Source organism: Balearica regulorum, chromosome 13, assembly GCF_011004875.1.
Source record: "Balearica regulorum gibbericeps isolate bBalReg1 chromosome 13, bBalReg1.pri, whole genome shotgun sequence".
Lineage (NCBI taxonomy): Eukaryota > Metazoa > Chordata > Aves > Gruiformes > Gruidae > Balearica > Balearica regulorum.
Genome location: NC_046196.1, coordinates 16,563,967 through 16,582,566, shown reverse-complemented (window position 1 = coordinate 16,582,566; position 18,600 = coordinate 16,563,967). Strand labels below are relative to the sequence as shown.

The 18,600-nt window shown below is 37.0% G+C and overlaps 1 long non-coding RNA gene across 2 annotated transcripts in view; it reads left to right on the top strand.

Moving 5' to 3' along the window:
• Positions 1 to 923: 923 nt before the first annotated feature.
• Positions 924 to 18,600, top strand: part of LOC142603766 (uncharacterized) — a 108,476-nt gene continuing 90,799 nt past the window's right edge. For both annotated transcript variants that reach the window (XR_012837655.1, XR_012837654.1), the window contains exons 1-2: positions 924 to 1,178; positions 8,069 to 8,183. This is a non-coding gene — a long non-coding RNA (uncharacterized LOC142603766). The remainder of the gene's footprint in view (positions 1,179 to 8,068; positions 8,184 to 18,600) is intronic.

Sequence of the window (18,600 nt, the reverse complement as noted above, 5' to 3'; positions counted from 1 at the left end):
AAATGGGATCATTTGAAAGCTATCAACATGTACGTGTGCTGTAATAGGTAGAAACATACTTTTTCAAGTTAGCCAGTTGTCAGCGGGCTTGGGAAGGAAACACTAGTTTTCTCATCCATGTGATCCTTGTAAAGCTGTTGGTTAGCAACAGTTTAAAATCTAAAAACTCAAGCAATGAACAGTATTTGGTAATGCAACACCAACAATAGAAGGGAGAGGACAAGAGTCACTGGGTTACGTTTGTTCACTTCGGAGTGTGAATTTCCCAAGAAAGTAATAATAATTTAGCTCATTTCTTAATCAGGAGGAAAAAATCCCTGTGCTTCTATCTTGATACAGCATCTTATTTTCTACTTCCTTCTATTCCCACTGTCTCTGGCCCAGAGCTGCACTTAAGTACAGTGGCTTGTGCAGTGACCTAGTGCTTGGCTCAATTTGTATGGGACAGATTATGAATAACGCAGTATATCTAGTTCTGTTCAAAAGCTTCCAAATGGAGTATATATTAAAATTACTATTTTTAGAAAAACAGTTGAGAAGAAAACAACAAAAAAACCCCTACCTGTTAGCTTAGACTCTTAGAGCATACCTTCACCAGATGCTGAATTTAAACTTCACTTACTAGTATTTTTGTAGTCATCTTATATATTTGGGCTTCTGACTTGAGTATTACGATACATAAATTACAGAAATACATAATGTTAATGATTGATATAAAAAGAAAGCTTCTATTAGGTAGAGCACCTGAGTACTACCTATTATGTGTTTACTATTTCGTATTTGGAGATCATGAAAACTGGTTGCGGGCAGTGGATGATGTTTGTCATTTTCTATTACAGCACATGCTAATCACCTGTCCTTTTTTTTTCTTGAGGTGTAAGCTGTGATTCTCCATTTCAGGAAACCCTGCAAGGGTGTTCTACTGCAGAGAATTAAAGACTGCCAGTTAGGACATCTACTTTGAAAGCACTCAAAAACCAGACCCACTCCATGAAGCCCGGATCTGTACTGCTGTCTCAGGAACGTCTGGAGCTTCTGAATTTGAAGAAATAGTAAAAACACAGAAGTCCATGCTAGGAGAAAAGCTGTTCTGTATAGCACAATAACCCTGTCAGGAAATAGAAGACAAAGTCCTGCCTGACCGAAAGCTGTGGAAAACCTTGAAATCACAAGAAAAGGTAAGCTCAAACCATATAAGAGAACATGTCTCAAAACTTTTGATGTTAATAAAAAGAATCTGTAATTATTAAGTGATTTGCAGGTAAATGTTGTTGTAATAAAAAATCCCTTTCTGAATTCCTCGCTTTTCTTCCACATCTTTATGACGAGGTCCTCCCAAAGTGCTAGGGAATATACATGCATGCAGTGGTCTCAGCACACTGTGTCTCATGTCAGACAAGTTACATGAGCTTGGGTCTCTGTGGAAGGGCCAAGGCTTAATGTAGGCGTCTTTTATCTTAGAAGTACGTGATACCTGGTGCTTGGTTCCACTCACTACCAACTGGAGAAGCAGAAGACTGGCTAGTTTGTAATACCAATTATTATTAAATTGCATTGTGGGATTGAGTTTAATTTTACTAGAGCCATTGATTTTAATGGACTTGTTCCAATTTTTTCACTGGCATAACTGCAAGTAGAAGTAGGCCCAATAACTGTCATGTAAAACAAAATCATTCCATCTTGTAAACCATAATGCAGGTTACATGGTAGTTAAATGTGGGCCCAATAAATTCATCTTTCAAATAATGTGTTAAATGGCAACCTTGGATACTTACAGTCAATTAAAATTTCCTGGCACATTTTCATAGAACAAGGGACGTTTGTTACTAATTGTGTTCAAAAGAAATTCTGGATAGTATAATTGTATTTTACTTAGCAAAAATTGCCTTTGTGCATATAGTTAGGTAGTTATTCTTCACTCCATCTTTTAGAAAACCCAAACAATTGTGTAGTGATTTTGGTACAGGTGACAGCTGTGTTATAACCCAGAAGTAGAGTAGAGCAGTAGAGTTTCTCTTACTCTGTACCGCTGAACTGCAAAGTGTCTTTAAAGTCTAGAATTGGAAAAAAAAGAGTAAAGTGTCAAGACTCTTATTTTAATATTTAGGGACAAATCCTCAGCTAATACAAATTACCATAGATGGGTTGAAACATCATCTTAAGTGATCTGCCTCTTATCTCTTAAAATAATGTACTTTTTAATTGGTCATCCCCCTTTGGTTTTATTACTCCTACCTATTTATATAAAATATTTTATGATACTTTGGTCTTCAATAAGAAAACAAGCTACAGGATATTACATTTTTTCTGATTCTTTCTCCTTGTGTTAGTCCTGAATTTGTCCCAAAGTAACTGAAACGCTTCAGATTAGCTACCATAACAATAAATGTTCTTTGAAAATACCTGTCTTTCTGCCTGACTCTTTGGGCAATCAACTCTGCATTTAGGACCACCTCATTTAACACTTAGCTTTTGCCCCTCCAAGACGACGATCTGGATTTTGCCAGCCATTTGGAAGGTGGGGTAATGTAACCATGCTAAGGAATTAATGCGCTATTAAAAACGTCTCTAAAGAAGATGCCTTGTATTATAGGCCTCTGACCTATATGTGGAGAGCAATGTGTTCCTTGCATGCCCCGTGGGAAAGCCTATCAAAACTGTGGATATCAGAAATAAGTTGAGGAGAGGGTTTGAGGGAAACCATGACAATCAACCCCCACTAACTACAGGGGGGCTCATATAAGTATGATACTGTTTCTTTTAGTATGTTATGTATTACTTTTACATCATCGATAGTCTGTACAACTTCACTCTTTCTACCTTTCAAAATGGTGTGTGCTGGCAGGGAGCAGTGGCACTTATGTCTTACAGCAGCTGATCAGTTCTATGAGAATACGTTGGGAACACTAGCCAAAATGTTTCAGCAAACTCCAGATGCATCCATGGACAGAAGTCTTCATTGCTCTCTAATAAACAAAAAAACCAGAAACTAATTTTGCTGGCAGTAAAGTCTGTTGGTAGTTATAAAACATTGTGAACATGTTTGATGCATTGAAAATAGCCACAGAAGTGCATGTGAAGCAATACCTGAGCATTTAAGCTAAATATATAAGGATATAAGAGTGCTGTGACCAAGACAGAAAATGGAATGCAAACAGAAATAGTAGTTTCAACTTACCAGCTACAGGCCTCCTGAAATATTATATTTTTTGCATTTCAGTTCCACAATACTATATACTTGGCTTCTCCAGTTCAAGTCCGTAATAAATTATTTGCGTGCTGTGCTGAGATTCAAAAAAAAAAAAAAAAAAAAAAAAAATTTAGAAACAGCTGCTGTTGGCTCTATATTCTGGCTTCAACTGATTTCCAAAGTCAGCCAACAAACACAGTCCTCCTCCACTTGTAGAGCTTCTGGTTTGTCTTGGCCAGGAAATTTGCCAGGATAACCACTGACTGTAATAAGTGTAATGGGGTCTTACTGTATTTTCCATCTGTATTTTCCATGCAGTTTACCCAGCACTCTTACCCTCTCCAGAGTGAGAGGACTGTGAAAACCTCCTCTTTAAGTTCATTGCATTGTCTTATAGGAGTGAGAGCCAGTGCACATCTGTGTAGGAGAGGGGAAAAAAAAAAAAAAAGTAGGGGTCTGTGGCACTTACTTTTTGATGACTGCCACCCTTGCTGCTTAAACCATGCTTCTGTGTGATCAAAAGTCCTTACACTCTTTTGGAAATTTGAATCAAATTCTCTAATTTCTGACTCCAGAGTGGCCCTGAGGCCAAGGAATAGAGGAAATTAATGAAAAAAGAGAAAGATTAAAAGGCCAAAAGGGAAGGAGTCATGCAGGAACACAAGTGTCTCTGACATCAAGATTAACAACGAGATTTGCCCTCCTACATCTCAGATACACACACTCCACAATCATCTGCTCAATTTCTACCCAGTTGCTACCTAGAGTCATAACTGTGAAGTAGAACGCAGCAGTTTTGCCTGTTTGGCTGATGGCTCCTCTCTTTGCCTTCCTTCTTTTCATCCTGCACCCTTTTCCAACAGATTTAAATTGGCCGCATGACTTGGGTTACAGTCTTCTCCCTGTATTCAACTGGTCCCTAAGTACCTACTTTCATTTGCTCTCCACAGCATCCTGGTTTTCTCATTACTCTGACTTTTGCTGCTTGCTCATGCTGAGGTTCTGAATTAATTACCCTATCCCTAAATCAGAGGAATCTGCATATCTAGTCAACCTCTTTTTTTCTGATATCAAGATGGAAGAGCTATTAAAAAGCAAAGATCAAAAAGAGTAGATTGGAAGAGCCATGGGCATTTTTAATAGGAGCATAAGAAAGTGAAGAGTTTGTGATGAAAGGGATCGTGGCAATTTAACAGGTTACCTACACAGAAGCAGCGTAAAAAATGGTTTGAATCTCTTCAATAATAAAATCAGGATGTTATAATGGATTGTATTTTCTAAAATGTGAGATAATAGCACAATACAGGAATATTAAAAAAAACTACAATTAATTATTAATAGAAACAAATAAATACACAGTGAGTTTTAATTGCCAGCTCTATTCTAAATTCATCTTTGTTTAGATTTTGGAGGGTCTGACTCAGAAACAAGCTCATCCTGTTAGTAATCCATGCTATTTTTAATGACTCAAATTGAGTTTTTTCTAAAAAAGTTGTTTTAAAAATCATTTTGATTTCAGCTGTCTTTGACTAGATGTGTATCCCAGATATCTAAGCTGTGTGGAAAATGTGTGTGTTCTAATTTACCCAATTTGAAAAGATAACTTGAAGTTTAAGAGATGTTTATATATTACAACAGTGGCAACCAAAGGAGTGCCTGGAGTCAGCTGGTCAAAAGTACTCTCTTAGTTCAGGGTCTGGTCTTAAAATAAAAAATTTTAATTTTTGAAAACAAAACAACAAAATAAAGCCATTTGCTTTTTGTTCATCTACCATGGGAAAACAGTAATAAATAAATAAATTGGTATCCATTATGCATTTTCATATAAAAGTAATTTCTGTTTAGACATCTTGGGAAAAGGTGAAATACCCCTATGAAACTACTTTGGTCACTGAAGTGGTCTTTTTATTAAAATTTTATAACCAAACTAATTTGGCAGCTCAGATTCATTTAGACTGTTGGCTTCTTTATTAATTTTTCAGGTCAGAGAAAGAATCAGATACTTCTGTGAATATACTCCTACTATAAGTGTTGGATGGGACCTAATCATGGGGCAAATGGCAGGGTAGGCTCAGGCAGTTAAGTGAAAACCTCGCGAACCATACGGACTCTCCTTAAACAGCCTGATTAAGTGCCACTGCTTTCCCTGGTTTAAGTGGGTATAATGTCAGGAATTGTGGGACAGAAAAGAAATGTAGGAGAGAAGCATATGACTTTGGACTTGGGCAATCCAATCCATGGAGAGAAAGAAATCTAGCAGTGGTTTGTTCTTTTCATAAACAAGTTATTTGCTTGTCTTGTATCATTGCTTATTCATTTGGATTATTAACAGCCTTTTTAAAACTATTAAAGCCTTGCCAGTCATCTTCAAAACCGCCTCCAGGCATCTTTGATTTGTATGGTTAGCATTTACTCCCTAAGGTCTTATCGACCTTGGCAGTGTTAGAAATCATATTTTCACATGCATGAATTGCCCTTGACTAATTTCTCTAGTACAGTTTGAACATAAATAACCCTCCTTTGGCAGTTGCATTTTTTACTTTTCACTTGTTTTTTTTTTTTTTTAAGAAACATGGTGTGAATGTGTGTATAGTTATGTGGAATACTGCAAAGTAAACCTGTATCAAAGTTTGGTTAAGAACGTGCTTTATTGTTTTCCTTGAATATGTTAATGCTAGATGGAAGGATTTTTTTTTTTTTTTTTTTAAATTGTGAGTTCTTTTTTCTAATCTCCCTTTCAGAACCATACAGTTCACAGTGACTTTTGATGTTATTCTCCCCCATAGTAGTTCTGCATTTCTAAGAACAGAGTGAAATTAAATTTCTCATTGTGATATGGGTCACGTACTCCATAATGGCCTCCCTATTTAGTTAGCAAACATCAAAAAAAGATAAAGGTTCAGGAAGTTCTGGCTTTTGCAAAAATTGACTTCCATTAAAAAGCATGCCAGGACCACTGAAAATAATACCAGACACATTGTAAGTAGCAGCATGAGACAACAGCTCAAGAACGTAGCAGAACTTCACTATCAGTACCCAAGCATCAAGAAAATACCTTATGCTGTGTCATCTAGTGGCTTCCAGACTGCAAGCATGGAATATGAGCACTGCACACTGTCGGGGACGGGAGACAGAGCAGTTCCCACATTTGTCATAGGTGTAGGATGTGACCTGCCAAGCTGTGCAGCTTGGCATCAACAGTGAAGATGATAAGGGTTGGAAAGCAAGATTTCTCTGTCCAGATTCAAGCTCTACAGCTGAGCCATGACAGCCTGGTGTGTTAAGGGAAAGCCCAGTACTAGAGAACTCATGAACTGCCACGGGGCTGAATATTGTTAGAAAAATGATGTGATTTTGGTACTTTCTGAGACATGTTAATCATTCTGGTGGAAAGCAGATAACTGTTTTTAATTTACCTGGTGATGGTAAACTTTACATAACCGTAAATAAACAGAGGATGGTAAGGTGAATCCAACAGCAAATAATTATTATGGAGTAATTCAGCTTTTTGAATCCATACCTATTAATGGCTTGTTAGAAATGTACTGAGTAATTTGCCTGGAGTCTCTGATACAATGTATGCAATCATCTGTTTGTAGATACAGTGAATACTTCCTTAGTGATGCAACTCAAAACACATGCATGAATGTACTACAAGATAGTCTGTCACAGTTCATATAGCGTTAGCTGAGGCATAACTCTGTGATGTGTTTTCTACACATAATCTTTAGCTAGGAATAGGATTTTTCCTTCTCACCTGGAGACATATTTTCAGTTCCTTTTACAATGTTCTCACCAGACACTTTCCTGACCTTTGGCCAAAATGTTATTGACAGCGGTATGGGTTTCATTGTCTAATTATTGAATTGTGTTTGAGATGGAAACAATAGCTTCATTTCCTGACACCGTTTTCAGAAAATCTGGCAGCAGTCCCAGCACTGCCTCACCAGTTACAACAGGGCTGTGGCCAGGGACTGGAAAAGGATGCACCTTTCAGTCCTATCTCCAGTGGTTCTCAGTGTGCTGCACTGCACCCTTGGGAGCAGCACTTAGGAGAATATGGGCCTCAGTGACTTAGCTATCTGAAAGACAAAGTCATCAAAGTAGCTTTCTTGGTGTGTTGAACTAGCACCTGTGTAACACTGGAATTCCTCAAAGAGGTACAGAAGCAATGCTTAATATTAATGACTTGAGTATTTCAAGCAGAAAAAGATCCTTTGAACTGGGAGCCCTTAAAAGTTTTCCACTGAATTTTCATAAGGAGAATCCTCTTTTCCTTCTTTTCACATTGAAGAGATTTTACAAAATATTGCTACTTTTTTTCCTAAATTATATCTTATGGACTTTCTCCTGGATTCCTATCAGTCTCTATCATTTCCACTGATATTATCTTTCAGATCTTTTACTTTGTAAAAAGTCTTTTTTGTGACAATCGAATATAAAGAGTAATCTAACAATGAGAGCCTGGAGGCCAAAGTCTTCTCTTGTTAATATGCTTGTTACAGAAAAACAACTTTCTATGAAGATTGAAGCTCTAGTTTAGGGGATTGGAACCTGGCTGGGCTTCAGCCTAAAGAGAAATGTCTTCAGCCTAAGAAACAGCTGTTCTACTATGATTTTCACTGTTAGTGCTGTATACTAAGTACTCAAATGTTATGTGCTCCTTAAAAGGCTTAGCTTTAGCTACCATATTATAAACTATCTAGTGTTTGTTATTTAAGTTGAAGACTGCTGAAAACTCTTGAGAGCTTCTTGTATTAACTGTCTGAAGTACTGTTAGTATGGTATATGTTTTGTTCCTTTTAGAAAAGGCATAGAGTAATAGAAACTTGGCAGCGGATAATTTTCTAATTATGTGGCATGCTTCCCATTTCACAGGCTCATTGGCAGATTCAGAGAAACAAGAGGATAAACGTAAAACGGATCTTCCATCCGCACAATCACATCTTAGAGGGCCCAAGAGAAAGTTCCAGTCAAATCCATGTGCATTCAGGTAAGGATCTTATATAACTTTTCGTTATAAAATCCTGATAGAATGAATGTCTTAGAGTCAGAAGTTTTGATCACTGTGCTTTATTGAGCAAAATATTTTTAAAACTTCAAGTGTTAAGGATCAGGTCAGGGTGAGAGCAGAGATGATTGCATCTCTATCTGCGAACAATTGCAATCATTGCAGGGAAACAAAGCCTGAGGGAGGAGGAGCACTAAATATTTTCAGAGACATAAAGATTAGATCACTTTAAATAGGTTGCCTCATCAGTGTTTTGATTCAAGCTAATGTTCTCTACTCTTGTCCTCCATTCTGTTGTTGTGCCTGACTAATAATTTATTACACTATTGTCAAGGTAGACAGGGTGGCTTTTTCTTGGTTTTTTTATGTTATTTGGATTCATAGGATAAGATTATTACACAGACTTCCTTATATGCTCATTGTTGATGTTGTATTCCAAAGAATTCCAACTAAAATTGCTCAATATGGTTCAACTGCTATATATATATATATCTCCATCTCTATAGATTTCTACTCATCACCTTAAGATAAGAAAACATAAAAATCTGAAAGGATTTGCAAAATGAAGCTATATATAATCTTCACCATATTCTGTCACTTCTGTGTATCACAGTGATCCACTGCTATTCATCTGCTCTGTATCACTTAGCATGTTTGTTCCAAAGGACAACTGACCTAGACTCATATTTGGTCAGAATGCAGTAAGTGAAGATCATTCCTAATTGCAGTGCTACCTTAGGACAAACAGTTGAAACAGAGTTTTATTTAAAATATTTACTTATGTGGCACTTTACCTAGATCCTGCCAGAAAGTTACAAATACATACTGTAGTTATATACTACTGATCTGAGAATTGCTATGGGCTCATCCAGTCTCACTCATGGGAGTAATACCCTAATTACTAAATTATTTATTTGGAATTATTTGGACTAATGTAGGAATTATGTACTGCCAAATATAAACCAGAATTTAAAAGAAAACAAGATATCATGACTTAAGGAGTATAGTTTCATCAGATTAATTTTGTTAGTTTCATCCCTCCACCTTGGAAGTTATGCTAGTATGAATTTAGATGCCAGCTTTTGGAAGTGACCTGGGAGTGTTCAAAAAGAGATTCACAAGATTCAAGAGACTTCCTATCTCCTGTTCCATGTTTTAAATCACAGGACCGTCTTTCCTCCCTAATTTTTTGTTGTCCAAAGTGAGCCACAAAAACAATGTACTTGATTTCTTAGTGAAGAAGATTTCATAGATATACAATAAAGGGCACATTAACAATCTTTCTACATGGATCTGTTGGAGCAAGTCCAGGAGGATGATCAGAGCATCATGCGGAGCACCTCTCCTATGAAGACAGGCCGAGAGAGCTGGGGTTGTTCAGCCTGAGAAGAGAAGGCTCCAGGGAGACCTTATAGCAGCCTTCAGTACCTAAAGGGACCTACCAGAAAGCTGGAGAAGGGACTGTTTACAAGGGCATGGAGTGACAGGACAAGGGGTCTAATAGCTTTAAACTGAAAGAGGGTGTATTTAGATTGTGTATTAGGAAGAAATTCTTTACTGTGAGGGTGGTGAGGCACTGGAAGAAGTTGCCAAGAGATGTTGCCCCCTCCCTGGAAGTGTTCAAGGCCAGGTTGGATGGGGCTTTGAGCAACGTGGTCTAGTGGAGGGCGTCCCTGCCCATGGTAGGGAGTGTTGGAACTAGATGACCTTTAAGGTTCCTTCCAACCCAAACTATTCTATGATTCTATGAGTCTAATTACTCAGGCTCTTGAATATGCATTGCAGACGTTTTCTCTACCTGTGAATTCATCAGTCTCACTGCTCAGCTTTAATTTCTTTATTTTTTCTCATTTGATTAATTTGTATTGTTGTAGGATTGGTGGACTCATTATTTTACTTAAAATAATTGAATGATACCTGAAAATTCTTTGCGTGTAGTGTCTATAAATTTACACCTAACAAACCTTGAATGTAATATTTCCAGAACTCCTAAAGAAGAGCAACTCATGCATGCATGTGCAAACACCATTCTATTGTTGTGTTTATCACAGTGAAATAGTGGGTTTTTTCATTGAGCTATGTGTTCTGAGCAAGATGCACAAGTGCATAAGGCAGAGGAGCCTAGGGCTGTATTTTATCGCAAGCTTCACACAATCTGACTGGGTCAACGAGTTTTTCCAGACAATTTAGACAATTTTCTCTCTGCAGACAAGATCCCTGGATTTCTCCTTAGTCTTTACCAAGGCAAGCTTCACAAAGTACTTCAGAAGTCTCTTTTTTTCTTCTTTTTCTTTTTTTTTTCTTTTTTTTTTTTTTTCTTTTTCTTTTAAAATTGTACCCACCTCCATCTGGTACAAAATAAAAAAAAATTGGTATTAATTTAGGACTGATTTACACTTCTACAGATCTATCTTAACATGTTAGATCAGCATGGTCACTACCACTGTATCTTGTGTTAAAGCAAAATAGGATTAGCTCTCCAGAAGTATATCTGGACTGTCCAGGGGATCACGTGTCATCTCTGCTATACGTAACTCCACACAGGGCGTGGGAATGCAGGATATGCAGAAGAATGGTTGCCAGCACTATCCGCAAACAGTACAGCAAATATTTTTTTCGGTTGATAGAGACAAGGTGCTGCAATTAAGCCTAGCAACATGACACAGCACTGTTGGAATGGATATCACTTCTTAAACTCTTCTAGAAGTTCACCATCACAGTTCTTGATTAATTCCCATTTATGCAGCTGAAGTGTAGTTTGAATTTAGAACTTTCTAATATTACACTTTTCCATGTTTCTCTGTTTCAGTACTATTTTTTTGAAGTACGTAAATCTGGCCAGAATTTTTGTTGAGGGACTTGGCATTTTGGTACGGAACTATTAAATGTAACGAGGTTTGAAGCACAGTTTGGAAGGCAAACCTAGTTGCAGGCCTGATTTGTACAGTGCATCAATTATTTGTGCATCTGAAGTGAAGTAGTACTATGTATAGAGGTTTTGTGAGGCATGGGACTATATTATGTTAGATTTTCCCTTCTTATTGGAATAGTAATATTTTAGTTCTGAAGTTTAGGTTGCAAAGTTTCTGAGCCTGAGCACAAGTAAGACGTTGTGATGTTACTAGATTTAGTCAGCAACATCACAATGCAACTGAAAAAAACCCACAAAAACAACCAAACAGAAATAGTTCAACACAGGGCTTCGTTTGTTGGTAAGTGGAGAAATCTACTTAATGTTAGAGTCACTGGCGCTATGGTTCATATGACAAAAAGGGAAGTTGTTAAATTCTTTATGGTATCCATGAAAACTGATAGTGGATTGCTAGAGGCTAAACTTCTATTCTTAATTTTGGCAGTAGTATTTTGTATAGAAAATTATAGCAATTACTTAAGACATAGTAGAGATCACTGAAAATACTAAATAGAATATTTTTATTTTGTACTTTCAAGTACAGTTAGAAAATAAGTATTTAGGGGTTAATGTTCAGTCATTTAGTATGTCTATATGCTGACAGATAGTGATGTGACTTTAAAATTCCAGAATGCTTCATTGTGCATTTGAAGAAAGCTAACTGAATATTTTCATTTAGTAGATATTTTCCACTACTTATGCCCCTCCAGCTGTTGCATTTTCGGTTTATTCAATTTTGGTATTATCTGCTGCAGGTTTGCCCTATTCTTCCATGACTTTCAGTGGCATTCATTTCTGTTAAAGTGTCTTGCTAAGTTAAGCCAAGATAAATACTAGCAAAACTGTATCCATGCTAGGAAATTGCACCAGTGTAACTATAAACTGAGACAGTTAAATCAGCACTGTGTGTAAACTTAAGTGCTTTGCTGGATTTTAGTCAAAACACTTTAAAAGTAATGTTAAATTTTGTTTTTGTGCCAGCCGTAGGCCAAACTTAAGCCACCTGTATTCATATTGTATGTTTAGCCATGAGTATGCCACAGGTATGTTGAAAACTTAAGACAAAGGAAAGTCCCTCTGAAATCATTTAGAACTTAAGAATATGCATCTGCTTAACCTCTCTCCCAACTCAGGAGGGACTTAAGCATATACTTAGGGAGACTTATGTACTAAAGTTTCGTGCTGAATAAGTACCTTTATTTCTTAAAATGGCAATGAAGAAATTCTTATTTGGAACGTAATAGGAAAATTCCTAGAATCAGTCAGCCAAAGATAATTGCTGTTTGGAGGGCTTTGAATGCACACAGTAAGAAAAGTACATTTTATCCAAGGAAAAACATACCACTTTAAATCAGTACAACCTAAAAGGCAGTATTATTTTTATTAACACATATGCTGTAATGCTAAAAGTTGTTATATGTTTGACTCAACCCAATAATCACAAAATGTAAATGATATTCAAACAGGAGTGTATTGCATTGCAAAGAATAATTAACCTGAAGATTACTTTACACCATTCTTCAGCGTGAAAAGTATAATTTACTCAAAGGTTATGACTCCTTTACCTTGCCAGAGTACTTCAAAATAGTTTTGAAAATTCTTTTTTGAAGAGCAATGCAATAAATTATTGCACAGGACATATTAGCTAGAGCAAAATTCTGCCAGTAGACCTACTTCAAAAGTTATAAACTACACAGTTGACTCTTGTTGGGCCACAAGCACTCCAGTGATTATCCGTTTCAGGTCAGTTACTCTAGAGAAGAATTTCACATGTGTACTGCTCAGATGAGTTTCACAGGGACAAAAAGATTATCGGTCCTATCCTAAATCTCAGAGACTTCCATCCATTGCCATGCCCTCAGGAATATCTCTTCTTCATCTCATTTTTTAGTGTTTGAACAATTCTGCTTGAGATATTAATTAAGACTGTAGAATCTAATTCACTGCATATTACTAAATATTTTTTACTTTTCTCCATATAACACACTGATATCTTTTCTGTGCAAACAAGAGTATCCAAGAGTCTTCAGAAGATGCAGCTTTTTTTTAGGAAACCAACTCTTGGGTTAAATTTTAGATGCTTGCAATTAGTCTCTCTTTTCTAAATTCAGAATGCAAGTTGTTTGGCCTGCTAGCCTCCCTATCAAATCATTAGACTTCATGGTCCAAACTCTTTGGAAGGCTTTTGGGGGGAATATTTGTGTAGTACCAAAGGAATTCACATTACTCTATGTTTCATATCTGTAGTCTGGATGCCTCAAAACTTGCTTTTGAGATGTGTTGGAATTTGATTCATGCTGCAGAACATGCTTACGCAAACCTGTGACATTTTTCCCTTTCTATACAAAAGGCAAAACACTTTTCAAGCCCTTTTTCCTTTCCCAGAGCTCTGTTGCCTCTATTCTGTACAGGGAACATGATAACACATTTAAGTGGTGCACAACATGACATTTTAACATTAATCCTTAATGTTATTTTATTGAAATGTGTAAACATGTATATTTTTCACTGTCTCATACACCATTACAATTTCTTTTACTCTGTTAAATTCAGATGTAATTTAGAATGGAAAAATACATTTTAGAATTACACCTGCAGCATGTAGTATTAGTATGACTTTTCCATGGCATGACAGTGATGTTTCAACAATCTATACATATTGATTTAGGCTGATAATAAACAATTTGATTAGGCTCTATCTATAGGCTGTCATTTCAATCACTGTCACTGGTCCAATAGAGTGGAAGGCAGCTAGCAGACACATATGGCAAGATTTCTCAAAATAAGAAACTCTGGCCTGATTAGAGCCCTAGGTTCAGTGAATTGGACAAGACAGCTCAGCTGCCAGGTTATTAACTCCCTCAGAAAATACTCTGCCTTTTCCCCGGGGCCAGCCTGAATATTCTGATCTGGATCGATAAGCAATCTCCGGTGTGTACAAAATGCCAGCTAGAATCATTTGTCTCAGTGCAGTCTCCTTACAAAGGATAAAACACCTGCAGTATATGGCCTTCTCTCCCTCCTCCCCCACCTTCCCCTTTTTAACTAATGACCCACAAAGAAGGAAGAAGTAACCGAATCTATTCCATCATCAGGAAGGGTCTCTCAGGTTTGTTTTAATGATCACAACGGCTACCTTTCAGTCTTACAAAAATTATATCAGTCATGGTTTCCCTGTGGCATGTTTATGTAAGTAATGTGAACTGCAATGTAATGACAAGTGTACAGATGTCATTGTAAGAGGGCCCTTGGCAAGAAGATATCTCAGAATGTCAGAATTTTAATAAACAGCAGACTGCTGGTAGGGTTCTCTTTGGTGGTTGTCTTTTATATTTGTAATGCATGCTGTGATCTGTTGCTTGGGCCAGATCACTCCTGAAAAAGTGTTTAGCAGCAAAGGATACTTTAAAATTGATTGGAACAGAAGTATTATTTTCCAGAGTGGTGGTGTCTGCCACCAATCTGGTACACATCCACAGTTTTGTTTCCAGTAGTGGTGGATGATAGACATGTAACTTGTACTTTCTTTAGATAAGTACCAACACATGGGATTTTCATCCAATCAAATTCAGAACCATTCAAAGCTCTTGGACCTTGTTTTCTCAAGAGGGAAAACCGCTTCATAATATGCATTACCCTTCTGTCTTTTGGTTAGGAAGCGCAGCAGACTTGAAAGGAAAGCGCCTGCTCTAATAACTCAGCACCATCCCATTCTGAATGAAAATAACATTGATAAGAACAATCCTTACAAATATGAAACAAGTTTAACACTTGAAAGAGAATATGACTGTGATAGGATGATGATAAAAGTTCTCTCTGTTTTTTCATCTGAATTATGTAAAAAATAAGAATCATAGGTGTTGATATCTGTGTCAGAGAGTGGTCAGCTGTAAAGTTAACACAAAGCAAAGAATTCCCAGGTCATGATGTGTGCAACTTCAGCATTTGGGTTCTGGAGAATCCTTGTCCTTGTTGAATATTTAGGAAAGGATATATGCTTTCTCCTTCAAAGTTCTACTTAATGGACATCTTTGGTGAAATTCAGTTCTGTCTTCTTATATAATGCTTCAGAGTTTGTTCCCTGGCTGTACTCATTCTCTTATATGCTTGAATTTAAATACAGAAAAAAGAATGTCTATCTACTAATAAGCACCCTGGACTCAAATCAAAATCAAATAACTGCAAAATTGTAGAAAAGCCCCAAACCTCCAAGTTTCTCTCCTTCACTGGTCATGTATTAATACATGGAGGCACAAGACAGAACCTCCTAGTCCCCAAGAAGTATATAGCATAATATGTCCCATGCTGTCAAGAAATCAAAGCTGAATCTCCTTAGCTATCTACATTGAATATTTACTGAGTAAATTCTTATATTAAATATCTGTTTCTGAGTGTGGATTAAAATTCTTTCAAGATTGGAGGCCAGTTTTAACTTGTTTTTCCAGGCTATTGAACTAGTTCCTCATCCGGCTGTAAATGACAGCATAATTCTGACCTCAATTTACATAACACTTTACCTCTATATGCCTATAGAAAACTTACTTTGAGTTAATGTAAACAGGAGATCCACACCTAGTTCACAACTAAAATAGGTTTTTGTGTCATGTTTTCTCATGACAAATCAGAAAGAAGCATTTTACGTTTGTACTGCCATCACTTGGAAAAGAGAAGATTTGCATTTACTCTCCATCCTTATTTGCTGCATGAGGTCTTTGCCCTGATAGTGTCAAGAAATTAGAATATTGCCTTCCAGACAGTTTCTTTCACATTTGCTATCCAAAACTTCAGGAAATAAATGATGCTTCAAAAAAAGCACAATGTAAGGAACAACTTTAATGAATTGATTTCTCAATGTAGAAAACATATTTCCCGTCAAGACACCTATTAGAATGTTTATCTCTGGGAAAATGCACACAGTTTATATGAAAAGCTGATGTTATGTTAATTCCCATTATTACATACAGATAATATCGAGGAAAATGGAACAAAGTGCCTTTAAACCAAAGCTGATGACATTTTTTTTTTCTTGTTTGCTACAGTTTTATTGTAGTGAAATATATTCATTTTAGCAGTGGAAAACTGCCCTAAATAGACAGCATAAGAGCAATACGATGTCACATTGCAGAGCACAATTTTAAAATGATGTGCTCTAGAAGTAAGGCTTTTAGACATATTGGTTTATGTATTAAAACTTCGCACAAATTTGATTGTGAATGAGCCTTTGATGGATATTTGCTGCAGTTATGCTGCATTAGACTCAATTTATCCACCACCTCTCATTGTTGCTATTGACTGATTTTTAAATTAGATGAAGGCAATCAGTAAATACCACCCAATCAAGTCCTAAAAACATACAGGAGATTAGATAATTTAGGGTAATCAATGAAAATATTCTGTGATTTGCTACCACTCAATTTTGACCATAAATTACAACCATAACTTGCAAGTTAGTAAGCCATAAAACAAGTGGATGTGACAAGAAAAACTATAAGAAATGAATTAAGGAGATGAAGAGGAACCACTAGTGTGTTGTCATTTAATGAGACAAAATTACTCTATACATATCTTGCATTTCTAGTTGAGTCTTGCCAACAGTAATGGAGTACAAGAGCATGAACACTTCTCTTAGATTTTTTTTTTTAATTTTTTTTAATATAAAAGCTGTTCTTTTGTGCAACTAATCAGTTTGAACAGTAACTAATCTACCTAATTTTATTGCAGCAAATAAATTAATGTAATTTTAGGTTTAAAACGTGCTGCTTGCTAAAACTCCTCACCTACACCACAGGCACTTGCAAACACTAATTTTAAAGTCACACTTCTACATGGTGTTATATCCTACAAAGTTTAAAATGTAGCAATAATTGAATGTTGTTTTAGACCAACACTTTGAAGAAGCTGTGCTTATACACTGTTTTCTGTGATACATTTCACACACTTTCTATATTCTCATAGCAGTCTCACTAGCAGCTAATAATTCACATCTTTAAAAAAATCTGGTTTATAGTTTATTTACTAGTTGTAAAGAGGTGGTCACATTCTTTCTATTTATGAGCTTCAGTATCTATTTGGAATTTCTAGGCAGTATCTATCCAGTATTTCTAGGCTGAAAACCTACTTAGAAATATACAAACAACCATTAACAGCTATAGGCTTTATTGGAATAAAATGGTGAAATAAAGCAAATATTTATCATAAATCTGTTCCCTTCAAAAAGTATATGATATGATACTGGTGAGTAGCATGCAAAAATCTTCTTGGTTAATGCCTTTATGATCCTCCTTATTCTAAGGAGGAACATTTAGAAAAGGTGTATGGAATAATTTTGGGGAGTGTTGATCATAGAGAAGGGTGACATTAACAAGATGCCTTTGACAAGAGAAAAATTTATGTGCTTTTTCCACACTAAACAGAAATTTGAGAGGCCTGCAAACTGCACGGTACACCTTGACTGGTGATGAGAATTAAACGTAGGACAGCTCTATATCAGGGAAGAACACCCTTGCTGCACTCACACACACTAAAATACGATGAAATAGAAGGTGCCTTTGTAGAGCTTGATGATAGAGCATTTCATAGAATCATAGAATGGTTTGGGTTGGAAGGGACCTTAAAGATCATCTAGTTCCAACCCCCCTGCTGTGGGCAGGGACACCCTCCACTAGACCACATTGCCCAAAGCCTCATCCAACCTGGTCTTAAACACTTCAGGGGATGGGGCCTCCACAACCTCTCTGGGCAACCTGTTCCAGTGCCTCACCACTCTAACAGTAAAGAATTTCTTTCTAACATCTCATCTAAATCGACCCTCCTTCAGCTTAAACCCATTCCCCCTTGTCCTGTCACTACACTCCCTGATAAACAGTCCCTCACCATCTTTCCTGTAGGCCCCTTCAGGTACTGGTAAGCCACAGTTAGATCTTCCTGGAGCCGCCTTTTCTCCAGGCTGAACAACCCCAACTCTCTCAGCCTGTCCTCATAGGAGAGGTGCTCCAGCCCTCCGATCAGCTTCGTGGCCCTCCTCTGGACTCACTCCAACAGCTCCATGTCTCTCCTGTACTGGGGCCCCCAGAGCTGGACGCAGTACTCCAGGTGGGGTCTCACAAGAGCAGAGTAGTGGGGCAGGATCACCTCCCTCGACCTGCTGGTCACATTTCCTTTGCCAGCACATAAACACAAAACACACAGATGGAATAAATACTGAAAATATGTGGATTTATATTTACCATGATTTAATTAATTCCCAGTAAATACAGATTTCACATTGCAGTGGAGAAGGCAAAAATCCCAGAGTCAGAAGAAAGCATTAGTGATGTCGCAAACAAAAGATCAGTCAGCAAATACTGACTCTGTATCAGCGGGTGGGCTCTCTATGAGAGAATCCAGAATTAGAACATCAGGAGTATTTCATGCAGAAATTCAAAGCACTTGCTGTGGTAGACAAATGTCTGGCACTAGCTCACCAAAAAAAAAAAAAAAAAAGGTAGT